This window comes from Stegodyphus dumicola, chromosome 2, assembly GCF_044657685.1.
Source record: "Stegodyphus dumicola isolate Sdum_Otavi_A_Nest chromosome 2, ASM4465768v1".
Lineage (NCBI taxonomy): Eukaryota > Metazoa > Arthropoda > Arachnida > Araneae > Eresidae > Stegodyphus > Stegodyphus dumicola.
In genome coordinates, this window is record NC_140769.1 from 95,692,845 (window position 1) to 95,709,352 (window position 16,508).

Consider the following 16,508-nt stretch of genomic DNA (forward strand, 5'->3'; position numbering starts at 1 on the left):
TAATATTTCAATACATATCAGTTTCCACTATCTCAAATAAACAATTATCTATGACTAATCAGTTGCGCAGGGGGAATCTATAATAAGTTGATTAAAATATTTGTTCTTCGTTATTTTATTATGTCTTGTATCATAGTTAATAAGACGTATCGGAATTCCGTATTGTTAAAAATTGTCAGTGGTGATTAGCAAGAAGACAGATGCGGAAAATATGATTCAAAACTTTCTGATTTTAATTAAAGTTTTTATGATTATAAAGTCTAAAATCTATTAGGACTACTTCTTAATGAGATGTCCAAAATGGCTTTGCATGTAGTGAAAGTCAGGCAGTTATCAGCAACAAATGCAGAGCTATTATGAATGATTTATAGGATTTCAGAATTCTGTATTTTTAAAAGTATACACTGAAGAGCAATTAAGGATACCTGTCTAGACCATCTTTCGCCTTGATGAGGGCTGCGATTCGTTTTGGCATGAACTCCACAATACACTGGAAACTATGGGAAGTCATACGTATCCACGATTTCTGAACAATCTGCCACAATTCATGAACATTAGATGGAAGGTAGTCGCAGCCTCGAATATCTCTCTCAATTGCATCCCAGATGTGCTCGATCGGATTCAGGTCAGGTGACCTTGATGGCTAGAAGAGCACCTGCAGGTCTGTGGAATGTTCATTCAAGCATTCCGATACAACTCGAGAGCTATGACACGGTGCATTGTCTTGCTGAACGATAATCTCTGTAGTGGGCTGTGCAAAACGAACATACGGGAGGAGAGGGTTGTGACGTCGTGGATGCTTCAGTGAAAACCGAATCAACACTGGTATTGGTGATGCATCACTTTAATTACAGAACATACCACATATACAACATTTAATTAATACATTTAGAAAACTTGAGTACATATCCGAGTTGGTGACACGATCAGAGACGTTAACGAAGATAGCACTCGTCATCACTGGACAAATTTAGTCTCCACACCTCAGCTCGCTGGCGGAGCTTCCCAAACTCTCTCTCACAGGCGTCTCAACAGAAGTCTCATCTCTTTACGCATGCGTTATTCTCAGTTAAGTCGAAGCCATTCACAGTTCTTTAAAATAAGGTGTTAAAATGAATTATGGTACTCGTAGTGTGAGGAGTTTGCTGACGACGTTCTCTCTAGTCAAGAGCATCATAGGTCTTTCTAGTAGAGTTCAGGAGCGTTCTTTACAGACTAACTCCTTCCGCCTCCAGATTTTGTTTTCCTCGGACACAGAGGAAACAAAACTTTTTTTTTAAGTTCCTACGGGATAAAATACAAGTTCAGGCAGGCGTTCACTACAAACAAACACCTTCCGCCTCCAGTTTTTGTTTCTCCGGACACAGGAGAAGTAAACCTTCACAGTTTATGGTTTCAATAGAGATTGTTCAACATTTTAGCAGTTAATTTTAACCACACTGTTACAAAGGTTCTTCACTCTCATAACCAGGCCATCATAAAAAAATACATATAACAATACATATACAATATATGAAAAACCAACACAGAAATTTTGTCTTTATAAATAAAGCTAACAATTTACTATATAGTATGAATTTAAAAAAAAGTACAATATACATAATCAAATAATAAGACAACTTGAAAGAAATGATAACTAGTCTATTTAACTGGCATGTACGGAGTTTCTACTTAAGCAGTCTACATTTAAGTTGTCACTTCCCTTTTTATGATGTATCGTAAAATTATAAGATTGCAAGGCTAAGGCCCAGCGTAATAATCGACCATTTCCACCTGCATTATTTTTTAGCCATACTAGGGGATTATGGTCCGTTTGAATAGAAAATTTAGTCTGCCCATCTATATACCCTTTCAATTTTTTTATTCCATACAGAATTGCAGCACACTCTTTTTCAGTGGTGGAATAGTTCCGCTCACTATCAGTAAATTTTTTACTGAGATACAATATGGGATGTTCTTTTCCTTTATCACCCATCTGGGCTAAAACAACACCATATCCTTGATCTGATACGTCTGTCTGTAGTATAAATGGTTTAGAAAAATCGGGTGCATGTAGCACAGGCCTACTAGATAGCTTTTCTTTTAACGATTTGAATGATTCATTACATTCATCATTCCGAACAATTTTACCCCTTTTGTTATTCCCTTTTAACAAATCTGTCAAAGTTGCGGCTATAGCAGAAAACATGGGTATATATTGTCTGTAGTATCCAGCTAACCCTAAGAAAGCTCTAATCTCAGTTTTAGTTGTGGGAACAGGAAAATTTTGAACCGCCTCGATTTTTAGTTCTGCTGGAGAACGTTTTCCTCGACCTACTATGTGACCGAGATATTGCACTTCTTCTTGTGCAAACTTGCACTTAGAGGGTTTAATAGTTAAATTGGCTTTTCTTACTCTTTTTAAAATTTCATGTGAATGTTGTAAATGTTCCTCCCACGTTTCAGAAAAAATAGCAATATCATCTAAATAAGGGGTAGCATATTTCTCACATCCGCACAATATTTCGCTCATCATTTTACTGAAATAATAAGGAGCATTTTTAAGCCCAAATGGCATGCGCAAAGGCCTATATACACCAAAATTTGTAGCAAATGCAGCGATTTTCTGCGCTCTAGGGGTCAGCGGAATTTGCCAATAACCTTTAGTTAAGTCTACCAAGGTGATAAATTTGGCTGCTGCAACAGTTTCAACACGTTGCTCTATATTGGGGATCGGATAGAACTCAATACGCGTTATTTCGTTTAACTTTCTGTAATCAATACACGGCCTAGGATCCCTACCTGGTGCTTCAACAAGGATCATGGGTGAAGTATACTCAGAGGGTCCTGGTTCAATAATCTTGTATTTTAACATTTTTTCAATCTCGACTTTAAGAACTTCGTTCTGTCGATTTGTCATTCTATAATGCTTATGCTGTACGCGTTTGTCACTGATTCGTTCGATATCATGTTCGACTAAATTTGTTTTCCCTGGAATATTCGAAAATATAGCAGAAAACTTTACCAACAACTTTCCCAACTGCAGGATTTGTTCATCACTAAGTCTTTAAGATTATCTTTTGCTATTATTTCATTAAAATCAAACACATTGGGGTTAGTTAACATATAAGGAAAATCCTCCTCTAATTCCGAGGGTTCAACTATCTCCTCGTTATCAAGGAGCACCATATTCAAAAGTTCAGGTCTCTTATGATAAGGTTTTAACATATTGATGTGATACACTTTATTCCCTTCCTGATTCCCTTCAAAACTAACCACATAGTTTGTTTCTGATAATCTTTTCTCTATTTTCCCCGGCCCTTTCCATTGAGGAGCGAGTTTATGGGGTTGGTTCAATGCTAATACCAATACAGAATCTCCTGGCTGGAATTCCCTTTTCACGGCATTTTTGTCATACCATTTCTTCCTTTTGTCCCTCACCTCTTCCTTTTTTTCTGTAGCTAATTCTCTACTTTTCTTTAGCCTATTGATTAATAAACATATTCTATTACGGTATCTTCTTTTTCCTGAGAATCTAACCATTTCTCATACAATAATGCGACCGGTGTTCTGTGGTTGATCCCGTACACTAACTCAGCTGGACTAAATCCTGTACTATCATGCGTTACTGTCCGCAGGGCAAAGAGAGCGGCAGGTAATTGTGCTTCCCAATTTGGGGCAGCTTCAATACATAATACCTTTAAGACCCTTTTTATTGACCTATGGAACCGTTCTACAGGATTGCTCTGCGGGTGGTAAACCGAACTTCTGGAAATTTTTATACCAAACTTCTTCAAAAATTCAACGGTTAAGCGACTCATAAAAGATTTTCCTTGATCAGTTTGAACCTCCCTTGGAAAACCCATCCGACTAAATACCTGAAAGAGTGCACTTACAACAGATTTCGACGTTATATCTGGTACCGGGACGGCATCAGGATATTTAGATGCTAAGCTCATAACTGTAATAAGATATTTATTACCTTCAGTGGATGTAGGCATAGGCCCGCAAGCATCTACATTAACCTTACTAAAGACTTCAGAAATCACAGGTACTATTACCAACGGTGCTTTCTTTTTGTCACTTGCTTTTCCTACACGTTGACTGGAGTCGCATGTTCTAACGAATTTCTCAATGTCTTTATAACAATTTTACCAGAAAAAATGTCTTAGTAACCGGTCTTTTGTTTTCAGAACTCCTAAGTGACCTGAAGTTCCTTCACGACAAATTGCTTTAATTTGCTCTCTGAGGTTTTCTGGGACAACAATTAAATGTTCTTCTCCTCCTAACTTATTTACCTTCTTTTTTACTAAAACCCCATTTTTAATCCCATAACTTGTTTTACTTCCGCTTTTTACTAGTTCTAATAAAGGGGCAAGTTCTTTATTTTTTTGTTGTTCATCAATAAAAGTACTTGAGTCAATTTGAATTGCAGGACTTGTGGGGACACAAAGGTCGACAGGAGGCAATATCTCTCCGTTTTCTGACCTCACATGAGCATCGTCCTCCTCTTCCAATTCTAACTCATTCTGCTCAGAATTTTGATTCGTCTCACATAAATTTTCCGCTTCCTTTAATTGTCGTGCTTGAGATCGAGTAACGACCGCATTAACATTACCGACATACGACGAATAATTTTTCTCAGTTCCTCTGACAAGAGCCGCTGTCTGCCTAATATATATCGTCCTTGGTCTAAGTGGTCTCCTAGAACAGCTGCTTTGGTGGTTACTGTACCCAAATCGCATTCAATATCTACTTCAGCAACAGGTAAACAAGTCATATGATCATCCAACAAATGTCGAACCCACACGTGTTCTCCCTTCATTCTATCTCTGCTTACATATTTCTGACAAATAATATCTACCGTTGCTTCCGTATCTCTTAAAATAGGTACTTCAAAACCATTTACTCTTCCATTTAACGTATAGGGATCTAACAGATTCTTCTCTGATCTCCCGCTTATCCGATACAAATCTGCCTTTTGGGTTTTAAAATTAGGGCACTGAGGACGTAAATGGTCAAAAGATCCACATTCATAGCACTGGAGTCTTTTTCTCCTATCAAAATTCGAGTCTGACTTTTTCCCAACATTGCGTGCATCATCATCTTTTTTAAATTGTGTGCCTTGAGGGTTTTTTCTATTTTTGAAAACGTTACCAGTGGACTGAAAAACACCCATTTGTCTACCTGATATTTTCGTTTTAAATTCACCCAATTTCGTTTTCCCAACCATCGTCTTTTTCGCATTTTCAAATTCCTCTATTTTACCCACCAACTGTTTTGGTGAAGTGATCGTGGCCCATTCATCTATAAAATGTTCCTTAAACTCATTAGGCGTGCGCCTTTTAATCTTATCTACCAACATTAAATCCTTGAGTTGCTCAAATGTTTCGATTTTTAATGCTTTAAGCCACCCATCTAAAAATGTCTTAATTTCGTGATAAAAATCGTACCACGTAGAATCCGGATTTTTTTGAGTCTTAACAAGAAGTTGCCGAAACTTCTCCGCACTTAATTTAAATCTTTTAAGTAGTAATTCTTTAATATGTTGGTAATCTCTAGCCTGTTCTTCAGGTTCCCTAGCAATTATATTATTTACCTCAACCGGAAGGACACCAATGAGATATGACACCCATTGATCCGTGGGCAATTTTATAACTTTAGCTTGCCTCTCAAAAAGTTCTAAGTATAAACTGATATCATCAGTTTTTAAATTAAACTTGGGCATTAGTTTCTGAAAATTCTGATTAAATACCGTTTCACCTCCAGGTTTAGCAGATTCAGTGTTCTGTTTTGCTTTAAGGCATTCTAGTTCTAACTGTTGCTTTTCAATTTCTTTATTTTGCTGTAGTATCTGAAATTCCCTCTCCCTAGCTTCCTGTTCTAACTGTAATTCTTTCGCTCTTGTTTGCTTCTCTAAGTTTTCCTTTTCTATCCTATCAGTCATAATACTTTCTAACAAATTTTTAACAAATTCTTCCTCATAATTTTTACTATTCGTTATTAATTGTTTTAAATCTATCACTTTCATATCTTCTAAAGCTATTTCCCCAAGTTCTGAAGCGACAAGGAATAGATCCTTTTTCATAGCTTTTCCCAAAAATGCCATTTTCACAAAAGTAATTGCTCAAAACAAATAAGAACTCAAATAGTTATTCACAAATAATACACATAAAAATACATCAGAGATATAAAAAAACACTAACTTTTCTTCTTTCTTACAAAATTAGGCAAATAAAAATAAAAGGTTAATAAAAGCATTAATCACTGTGGATTTATTTCCATTCAAACATAAAACGAATAAACAACCTTACTGAATACTTCATATGAAGTGAAATGAATAACAAATGATATATGAAAAAAAAATAACAAATTCTTTTCGTTTAGTACAGCCAGACAGAAAAAAACCAGAGTGGCGCCAATAAATATAAACACCTTTAATTAACTATCGTTTTCATGACAGATACTTACGTTAGCAACCACATGGTCAACGCAAATACTACGTAAATTCGATAGGCGCAGGTTTAAATCAGAACACTATTAGAACATTTCTTTACTGCTCAAAGCTTTAAAATTAAAAATGAAATGATAGAATTTAATATTCTACTTATCAGAAAATACACATCATATTAAAATACAGCACTGGTGTGCTTTCATGAGAAAACCAAAGTAACAAGTTTTTAATATCTTCAACAACTTATTTCTTTCACAAGAATTTAACATAAATTTTCTTCTAATGACTTAGAAAGGAAAATTGCAATATTGCACTAATGTGCTTTCACATATACACAAAATAAACAGTTCAGATTCTATCACACCAATTTATAACGAAACGTTAAACATAAATACACTGATGTGCTGTTTATTTACGGGAATGGATTTCCCCCATTATCATACTAAAGAAAAATATCTCGTTAGATATATAAACGCAATACTTTGATTGTTTTCAAAAACTCTTATGCACTGACGTGCTATAAAATGCACTGATGTGCTACGTGTTAATGGGAAAATGTTTGGGTTTTCATCCGCAGAGAACCCGTTGGCGCTTCGGGAAAGAACCCGTTGGCGCCGTTGCATTTTTACTCGCCAAGCTCGCTTTTCATCGGCAATGAGCTGAGCCACAAACGTGATTTTTAGTGCATGTAAATTCAAGTTAGCAGACAAAACAATATATTAAGCATATGGTAGTAAAAATTCACAGATAATAAGCATGTAGATGTAAAACTAACTGGTCAAACGTGATATACTAAATAAATTTGTATTAAATTCAAGTTAGCACAGAAAAGAATATATTATATTCTTTTCTGTGCTAACTTGTATTATATATAAGACAATATATAAGCATTTATAACGGAAATAAAAATTCATTTGAAAAATATAAATTAGTATTAATGTACTGAAATTAACCTGTTAAACGTGATAAACGAAAAAAATTGTCTTAAATTCCAGTTAATACAGAAAACAATATATTCCTTACACCAGCAGTGGTTTGCTAATTTTGATGACCATGGTGATGCATCAAACTATTCTGTCATCTTAGGTAATCAATAATATTTTTTATTTCAATTTAATCATCTGTTTATGTCACACCAGCCATCCTCTGAAAGGTTATTGTTAGAAAAGCATTAACAATATATTGTTAAAATTTAAGCCAGAAAATTTATTTATTCTCATTTTAGATGACAATGACCAATAATAAAAATAAAAGCATTACTTAGTTATTTAAATTGCTGGTTCTTAGAGCTGTTAATAATTAAGAACACAACGTGAACAGCCGTGTTACAAATTAGCATTCACCCCTCCCGCCGTATTTTCTTCCTTTCATCACGAACCGAGAACCGGCATCTATCTACGAAAATATTTCTATCCATTCGTTGTTAAAAAATTCAGAAAAAATAATAATAAATAAGAGAAGAATAATATAAATCTGCAAATGCGAACAACGACAGTGATAATTCAACAAAATGAACCCAAGAGGAATGGTTGCAAACTTCGAACAAACGAATAGGATAAATCCGCTGGGTTACCAGGTTTGAACTATTATCGCCAAAGTTGGCGATGTTTACATTTACCGGGTTCTCTGCGGAAGTGCTTCCAAATGTTTTCCCGAATATACCACAAAAGGAAAATATCTTGTTAGATATACTATAAACCAAACACATTGAGTGTTTAAAACTCTTATGCACTGATGTGCTACTTCTGCTTTGGGAATTGATTTCCCGAATAAGTAATAAATAACTACATTATACACTTCAGGCCTGGAAATGAATATTGTGGAGAACACATACCTGGTCTCTTGTCACACAAATCTCGGTTGGAACCTCCAATTTTTATTTTTTTTTTTTCGTCTGTGACGTCGTGGATGCTTCAGTGAAAACGGAATCAACACTGGTATTGGTGATGCATCACTTTAATTACAGAACATACCACATATACAACATTTAATTAATACATTTAGAAAACTTGAGTACATATCCGAGTTGGTGACACGATCAGAGACGTTAACGAAGATAGCACTCGTCATCACTGGACAAATTTAGTCTCCACACCTCAGCTCGCTGGCGGAGCTTCCCAAACTCTCTCTCACAGGCGTCTCAACAGAAGTCTCATCTCTTTACGCATGCGTTATTCTCAGTTAAGTCGTTGCCATTCACAGTTCTTTAAAATAAGGTGTTAAAATGAATTATAGTACTCGTAGTGTGAGGAGTTTGCTGACGACGTTCTCTCTAGTCAAGAGCATCATAGGTCTTTCTAGTAGAGTTCAGAAGCGTTCTTTACAGGGTCATCAAGGATATCCCGGTAACATTCACCTCTAAGAAACGATGATATATGTACCAGGAATCCCATTTCAGTCCGTGTGAACACTCCTTAGAAAAGAATACCATCTCCATCAGCTTGAAGAATCTCCTGCTGGCAGGAAGGGTCACTCGCTTCATGTGGATTACGCTGTACACGTACTCTACCATTGGCATGTACCAGAATGAATCTGGACTCATCACTCCAGTAACATTTTTCCACATCTCGACGGTCCGTTGCGGATGTTCCCGTGCCTATGCTAATCGTTGCGCGAAGTTTTGTGTAGTCAGCAAAGGGACTCTCGTAGAATGATTACTCATGTACCCAATCGAGAGTAGATGGCTTTGTATGGTTTGGCAGCTTGCACGTTGCTGTAAACCAGCGTTAAATTAACGGGTGATCTGTTGACTGTCGCTCATCTATCCGCTATTACAACGCAGGCTAGCCGCCGACAACTTCGGTCATCCACACGCTGTTATCCGGTGCAGTTGACCCTGGCAGGGATGGTTTTACCGGAATCGACGTACTCACGAACAACCTTGACACAGTGACTAAAATTATGATAGAAAGTTTTGAAAAAAAGTTTATTAAATTAGTTTTATTATTTTTGCTTTATTACTACTTTTAATTTTAAAAAAGTAGTAATAAAGCAAAAATGTTATTTTTAGAAACACAAATTAAGAGTTCTGATTGCCCAAAAAATCGATTTTAATTAATGTGATGGCTGCGCTTTTGATGTAAACGTTATTTTTTAAATATTTGATACAAAACTCTTTAAATGAATTCTTAAATGACATCGTTAAAAAATAATCAAAATGTTTCTTGTTTTCTGTAGTAACTTGTTGACTTGAATAAAGCTTGCTTAAGTAAGAAAAGGGAAAAATCAGTAATGTTGGTTCGGTATTAACCTTTATTTATTTTGATGTATTTCTCTCGGATAAATTACAAAACTTATCGTAATCAGGTGTTTTGAATAAAACTTGTGCTTAACATCCTCGTTAAATGTAATCGACTCTTTTTCCATCATAATATCAACATCAGATATATTGCAGTTGAGCGGTTGCATATTTTTTGATTGCACTTACTACATTAAAAATTTATACATTGAAAAAGGACTATTAATTGTTAAAACATATTAAATCATTTTTTTCCTTATATTCTTTTGATTTTGTTTTTCTTTTCTACGTGATAAAGCTTTATCAACATACAATTAAGTTTCATTAATAATCTTTTGGTAATCAGTGAGATATTATGCCGATCAGTTGCCGGTGCATATTCGACTACCGATCCCTTTCAAAATTTCATCGACCTTCAGAAGGTCAATACTGACCCAATGGGAACCTCTGGTGTAGAGTTTTCTAACAATAGTTTCATTACTTTTCTTTCTCCTTTATGTACTATCTTTATAAATTTTATTTGTTCTTTGTAACTTAGATTCAGATGTAATGGCTCTGAAATCTTCGTCAGAATAATATTTCCCCCATCACCATCAGCGTCTTTTTCCATTCACTGAAAGCGTTACCAATTTCGAGAGTTGAACGACTGCTCCATTTCCTTTCTTTACGTCTTGCAAATTGCTTGACTTCATTTTTATTGTTAACAGCGTCATTTCTGCTGTTTGCTGGCGTCGTGGACCTTAATTGGATTTGATTTACTTAGTGTTTCATTCCATTTCTACGCTAATTGATTAGTATGACAGTATAAAACGCTCCTGCGTTCTGTTATCTCCTGATTTATGAACATTTTCCACAATGCGTCAAGCTGCCTAGTTATTTACGGGGCTTGGCACCAGAAAGGTTCGGCGTTGTGTATTTTAATTTGATCCTCTAATTCCAATGGATATGATTTTTCTGCTACAAATAACTTTTCCGTAGACTGCTGATTAGTGGAACTGGCGTCCACAGTTAGTCAGCGGTAGATAATGCAGGAAAGATAAATAATCTATATTATAATTTACAGACAAATGCTATTAACAAAACACCTATATTTTAAGCAGTTTAATTTGGAATTCATTTATGTAAATTATGTTCATTTATGTAAATTAATTCAAAATCAAAACAAGAATGCGCTTCGAAATAGGAAGAACAATTCTTTTGTTTTATATTATTATCGAATTTCGATAGGATTTAATACGAAACACAATTTATTTCTACGATTTAGAAATGTAATTTTAATGGAAGATTTTAGTGCTTATATTTTCTAGATTATCCGCAGTTAAATTACATAAGTTGCGGATAAAAACAATTGCTAAGTCTTATGACTTCACTCTGTTATTCCCTGTATTTTCTTCTCCTTTTGATTTCACCTGTAGAAATTTTGTTTTTATTCTGATGATTTGTAGTAATTTTTCCATCGTTCCGTAAAGGAGAAATTTGATGTTTTTTTTTAGCCAAGGCTAAGTTAATCTGGCTCCGATTGATCGGGAGTTGATTGTACTTAGTTAACTCGGTGTATTTAAATTAGTTTTCTTTCGGAGTGTACTACGTTATCTAATTTACTGAATATTCTAAAAATAATTAAGTAATTAAATATTTTGTGATTTTGCTTTTGAATCGAATTTTATGTGTAGTAAGCGCCAAGAATGTGATATTTAATGAATAAAGAAAACACACAAAATGGTTATCATAAAAAGAAGAAAAAAAGGGTTAGTAGGAATGAGTGTAACTACAGACTAGCAGATTGCGGGCTCAGAGAGAGCGTAAAAAAACTTAACAACTGTTTTGGGCGACCATTAAAATCTAAAACCTTTATTTTTTTTAAAGGTGCAGCTACAGCCATCTTATTCGAGGTATTCTGAATTTCGAAAGCTTATCTCTAGTATATAGATTATCTCTAGTCTCTAGTATTGTGTTGTATAAACAGCAACTTCTATGTTGCTCTGGATCCATCAGCAGCCAAGTGATGAAATGGCTCATGTGTAACGGGTATACGAGCCAGTTTCCCTAATGCCCTCCTTGACGACATTACTCCCCTTAGATAGAAAACCCTAGTGTGCTTTGCCATAATCAACTAAAAAAAAATCCATGCTCCTAATATCTTCGATGTAGTTAATCATAAACTGTATGTTCCGCGCCCTTCAATCCTTTTAATGAGGTTTTACCCTTACGATTTTTGTCAAATATTATTCTGTTCTTATTAAAGTAGTTTATTTGTTTTCTTTGCAAACCAAATAAAATTTAATGTGTTAATTAATTGATTTTAAATTTTTAATACTTGAAAAATACTAATTTAAATACTTGAAAAGAGAGTATTGTATGATGCATATTCCGTAAGATATTGCATATAAGAGTATAAGCTAATGTTATTCTTTTCCGTAATTATCTAGCTTGCACGGAACCTATCTATTTGAAATATTAAGTTCTGGATCCGCCAAAATAGCCATTCTACTTATCGTCCTATCATAAATCTTTCCGTAAAGTAACACTAACTCGGGAGAAGATTTAAACAAACTTTTTATTAAAACTTCTGCTTAACAATTTTCTTCATCTCGTGCCATAATAGAACAATTCACCGCTTATGGGATTTAACTGAGTACAAATGTTGGAAGCAATTTAAGTATGAAATTCAGAACGCAAAGTCCGCTTGTAACTATTGGCCCAGGTTCTCAACTACATTTACAAGTTAGGCGAAAGTAGTATTAAGAATGCCAGCAGCGCTCTCTCGTAACTTCAATAACTCTGTGTTATATCTATTTATAAATATGATGCTTTAATAAACATAAAACTCCACAAGCTCTAAGAAATGCTCTTTTTCCTGTAAAAGCACTAAATGTAGTAATCGTATTGCCGACTGTAATGAAAAGAAGGTGCACAGCTTAGATGTTATAGTTGTTCCACATACAAGATTTCGACATTGTACGGCAAATCGTTTTCTTGAGTTATGCCAGATACATGCATACATATATCCGTACATACGAACGAACAGATGTCACAAATAAGTCCCTTTTGAATCCATTTTACAATCCGTTTTGGAAAAAATGTTCTTTATATTGTCCGTACGAACAGAATTCCAGAGAGGAATATTTGCTCCGGTACAAGCCTTTTAAGTTGAACTTCCGAACTCCGGGGACCATCTAAGTGGGCTCAGCCTCCGCTGTCCCCTCTCGGCTTTATACAAAGCATTAGAACAGAATGAACGCTACACAAAAATTGTTACGAAGTCATCTTTGCCCCGGCCACCACTCCGAGAGCATCGAATAATTCAGAGGGTGTTCCGTACCTTGTCAGACCCCGTTGAGGGACCGAATGGAACCAAAGATGGCCCCCAAATCTAACCATGTTGCGACCCCACAGCCAAGGGGCAGACAAGACAGTACCAATACGGTCCTTGTCGAGCCTGAACCATCCCCCGAATGAACAGAGGTACTAGTTCTGTGAAGGCTGATTTTGTACCCCCTGAGTCATCCCCCAGGGGAAGTTTGTACGTACTATTAACCAGCAAAAGAGCCTTTGCCCAGAAGATATTTGTCTCCCATTCAAATTTTGCTATCACTCAATTGCGAAAGGCTGTCCAGAGGGGCGCTAGACCCTCCGATCAACCCACGGGAACTTTACATGTCGCCATCATCCATCGCCGAGCATTGACGGGGGACACCACAACCCCGGAAAACCCTTATATATCTGACCATGTAAAGTCCCCACAATCAAGGTCACAGACACGACAGTACCAGTACGGTCCCTGCCAAGCCTGAACCAACCACCGAATATACGATGGCTGTAGTCCTGTGAGGACTGATTATTTATTCTGCATGCCGAAGCTGTCTAGACACACATCCAGCCAGATGTCTGGAAGAATCCCGGGTTTTTTCCCATTAAATGATCGGTTCCGGAAATTATGCTCAATCGGACCACAGAGAATGGTTGTCCAACATCATTTAACTATTTCCAGCAGGGGCCACGAGGAGGTCGATGTTGAACTGGGTGATTAGAGGCTATAAGTTAGCGTGTCACTTCGCCCGGCAGCTGCACCCTCAGATTGAACACCGGGTCTTCTACAGTCAGCGGTCGGTTCCGGATATCCGTCCTCAACTAACAACCATTCCCCGCCAGTCTGTACGTACAGGTGACAGGTGACAGGTGACGGAGGACGGGGACGCCTGGTGTTTAACAGAGGTAAACAGGCATATGTCCCGCGCCCTCCCCTATCTACCGGAGGTTTATTGAGATCTTAAAAGATTTATTACATTGCCATACAGGGGCAGATGAGAGATACATTGGCTATTTATATTGTATTACAGATTTAGGTTTGCAAGGTATACGTTACATAACATACTGGTTACACATTTAAGAAAAAAAAAAAAGAAAGAAAAAGAAAAAAAAATATTAACATAACACATACATGACATCACACATAAATACTATTAATAAAGAAGGTACATGCGCTTAGCAGAAGGAAGATACTGTATTTCCTTAGATGCAGAGGAGTACTTACATTCACTTAAGACCCTGAATTAGTGGGGTTGGCATAGGTCTTGCCCCAGGGCGGTTATCTGGCTGATTATTCTGCAGATGGTATTCACTGTGCCTTTGTTATTAACGATGAATCGTTTGAAGGCTGTTTGGTTGTCTGCTGGCAAGTGGAGGTGATTATCCTCCGTGAGCGGGCATTCAAAGATGTAATGGTCTGGAGTTCCGAGCGACCCACAGACGCACAAGCCTGTATGAGAGATACCAAATCGCTCAAAATAGGTGGGAAAAGGCCCGTGCCCCGAGATGTAATTAGTGATGGGAGTTATGGAGTATTGGCGCTCCGTTTTCACTCTAGGCAGAAATAAATTGGTTCTGCGACCCGTATCACAGGTCTCCCATTCAGCTTGCCACTTCTGCAGACCTTTTTCCTTAAGAGTTCTCTTGAGATACGAGGGTAGCGCTGGAATAGTTACCATCTGTGCAGCTATGTTGCGTGCTGCCTCCTTTGCCAGTTGGTCAGCTGTCTCATTACCCTCGTTGTTAACGTGTGCCTTAGTCCATATTAAATTTACAGTTAGTTGAGGATGTGATTGTAGAATATTCTGGAGGTCCGCTACCAATGGGGAGGTGTGGTTATGGTTGACTAGGGCGAATAGCGTTGACATGCTATCTGTAAACAGCATTGCATCGGTGATCCCGCTGTCAATTGCATGCTGAATCGCAGTGGTAATGGCTATGACTTCAGCCTGGAATGTACTGTTTATTGGTTGAAGATGCCCCTTCCACTCGATTTCCTTGCATCCTCCGTGGTACAGGACGAAGGCACTACCTGTACCCTCGTCGAGCTTGGATCCATCTGTATAGTACTGCATTGGGTACCGTGGATCCTGTATTGTAATTTGCTCGCCACTTCTGCTGACGTGAATCCTTATATTTCTTCCCTTGTGCGCAGAGTGCGTCTCCAGGGTATTCTTTGGATGCTCATACTGAACTGGACTATAAGTGTTTCCGCAGAAGATAGCTTCCTTCTTTAAATGGATAACAGTAGCGTAAGCAGCTTCAGTTTCTGCGCGTATGTGCAGTGGCATTAGACCAGATAATACCACTGCTGCACTAGTGGCCGTTGTTCTGTAGGCCTTACACAAGAGTAAGGCGTAAGGTCGTTGTATAATTCCCAGCTGTTTGACTTTTCTACCACTCATCGGACTGGCCCATATTGCTGAAGCGTAAAGGGCTATTTTCTCTGAGACTGTGAGATAAAGAATTTTCTGTATGTGGGGATTTTGACCCCAGTTTCGCCCCTGAAATAGGCGGGCTTTTCTTGCTATTTCGGAAGTTCGCTGTTTAATACTTTGGAGGTGGGGAATCCATGTTAATTTGTTGTCCCACAGAAGGCCAAGGTACTTTAAGGTGTTATTGATTTTAATGTTCCTCTGCATTAATTTGATGCATGGTTTGCGTCTCAGGTTGGCTCTTTGCTTCGGTATGATCAGGGCACAGGACTTTTCAGCAGATAGTTGAAGTTTAAGTTTGCCGCAGAGTTCTGCAAAGAGTGCACAAGACTCGGTGCCATTCTTCTCAAGCTCGTCGCGGGTTCTTCCTTGTACTAACAGTGCGGCATCGTCAGCGTAGGCGACGATGGACGTATGTCTTGGCCATGTGGCCTCCAGGATGGCGTTGAAAGTAATCGTCCAAAGAATCGGTCCCGCACACGAGCCTTGCGGACAGCCCCTTTCTTGGTGTTTAGTAGTAACTCCGTTGTTATGAGTTATTAGTAGACTTCTGTCCTGCAGGTAGTGGCAGAGGACGCTGTAGAGATTGATGGGGCATTGCGCTTTCCTGAGTGCCTGCTTGATTGCTGGCCACCAGAGTGTATCAAAGGCACTCTGGAGGTCCAGCGATATGAAGGCGGTGTGCAGGTTGCCTGATCTATTCCTTTGTATTTCCTCCAAGATAGCGTGCAGAGCATGAGTGGTGGATTGTCCAACTCTAAAGCCGAATTGTCTATTACTGAGATAGCGGCTGCGATGAAGGTGAAATCTGAGTCTATTGACTATTAACTTCTCATATATCTTCCCTAGGGAGGATAGAAGGCATATTGGCCTGAAGGAGCGCGGATTTTCTGCATCTTTATTCTTTTTTAAGAAGAGGACGACTTGTCCCTCTTTAAAGACGCGAGGGAAAACTCGATGGTGCAAGAGCTGATTGAAGAATTTAGTAAAGAAGGATGGTCTTGCCTTGTAGGCTATTCTAAGGATGTTATAATCGATGCCATCGGGTCCCGGTGCCTTTTTGAGAGGGAGATGGCGGTAGATCTGTCTGATT

General features: G+C 37.6%; 1 protein-coding gene across 2 annotated transcripts in view; it reads left to right on the plus strand.

Moving 5' to 3' along the window:
- LOC118192517 (uncharacterized) overlaps positions 1-16,508 on the plus strand; it is a 251,275-nt gene that overhangs the window by 181,758 nt on the left and 53,009 nt on the right. The gene's annotated exons all lie outside the window — the stretch shown is intronic.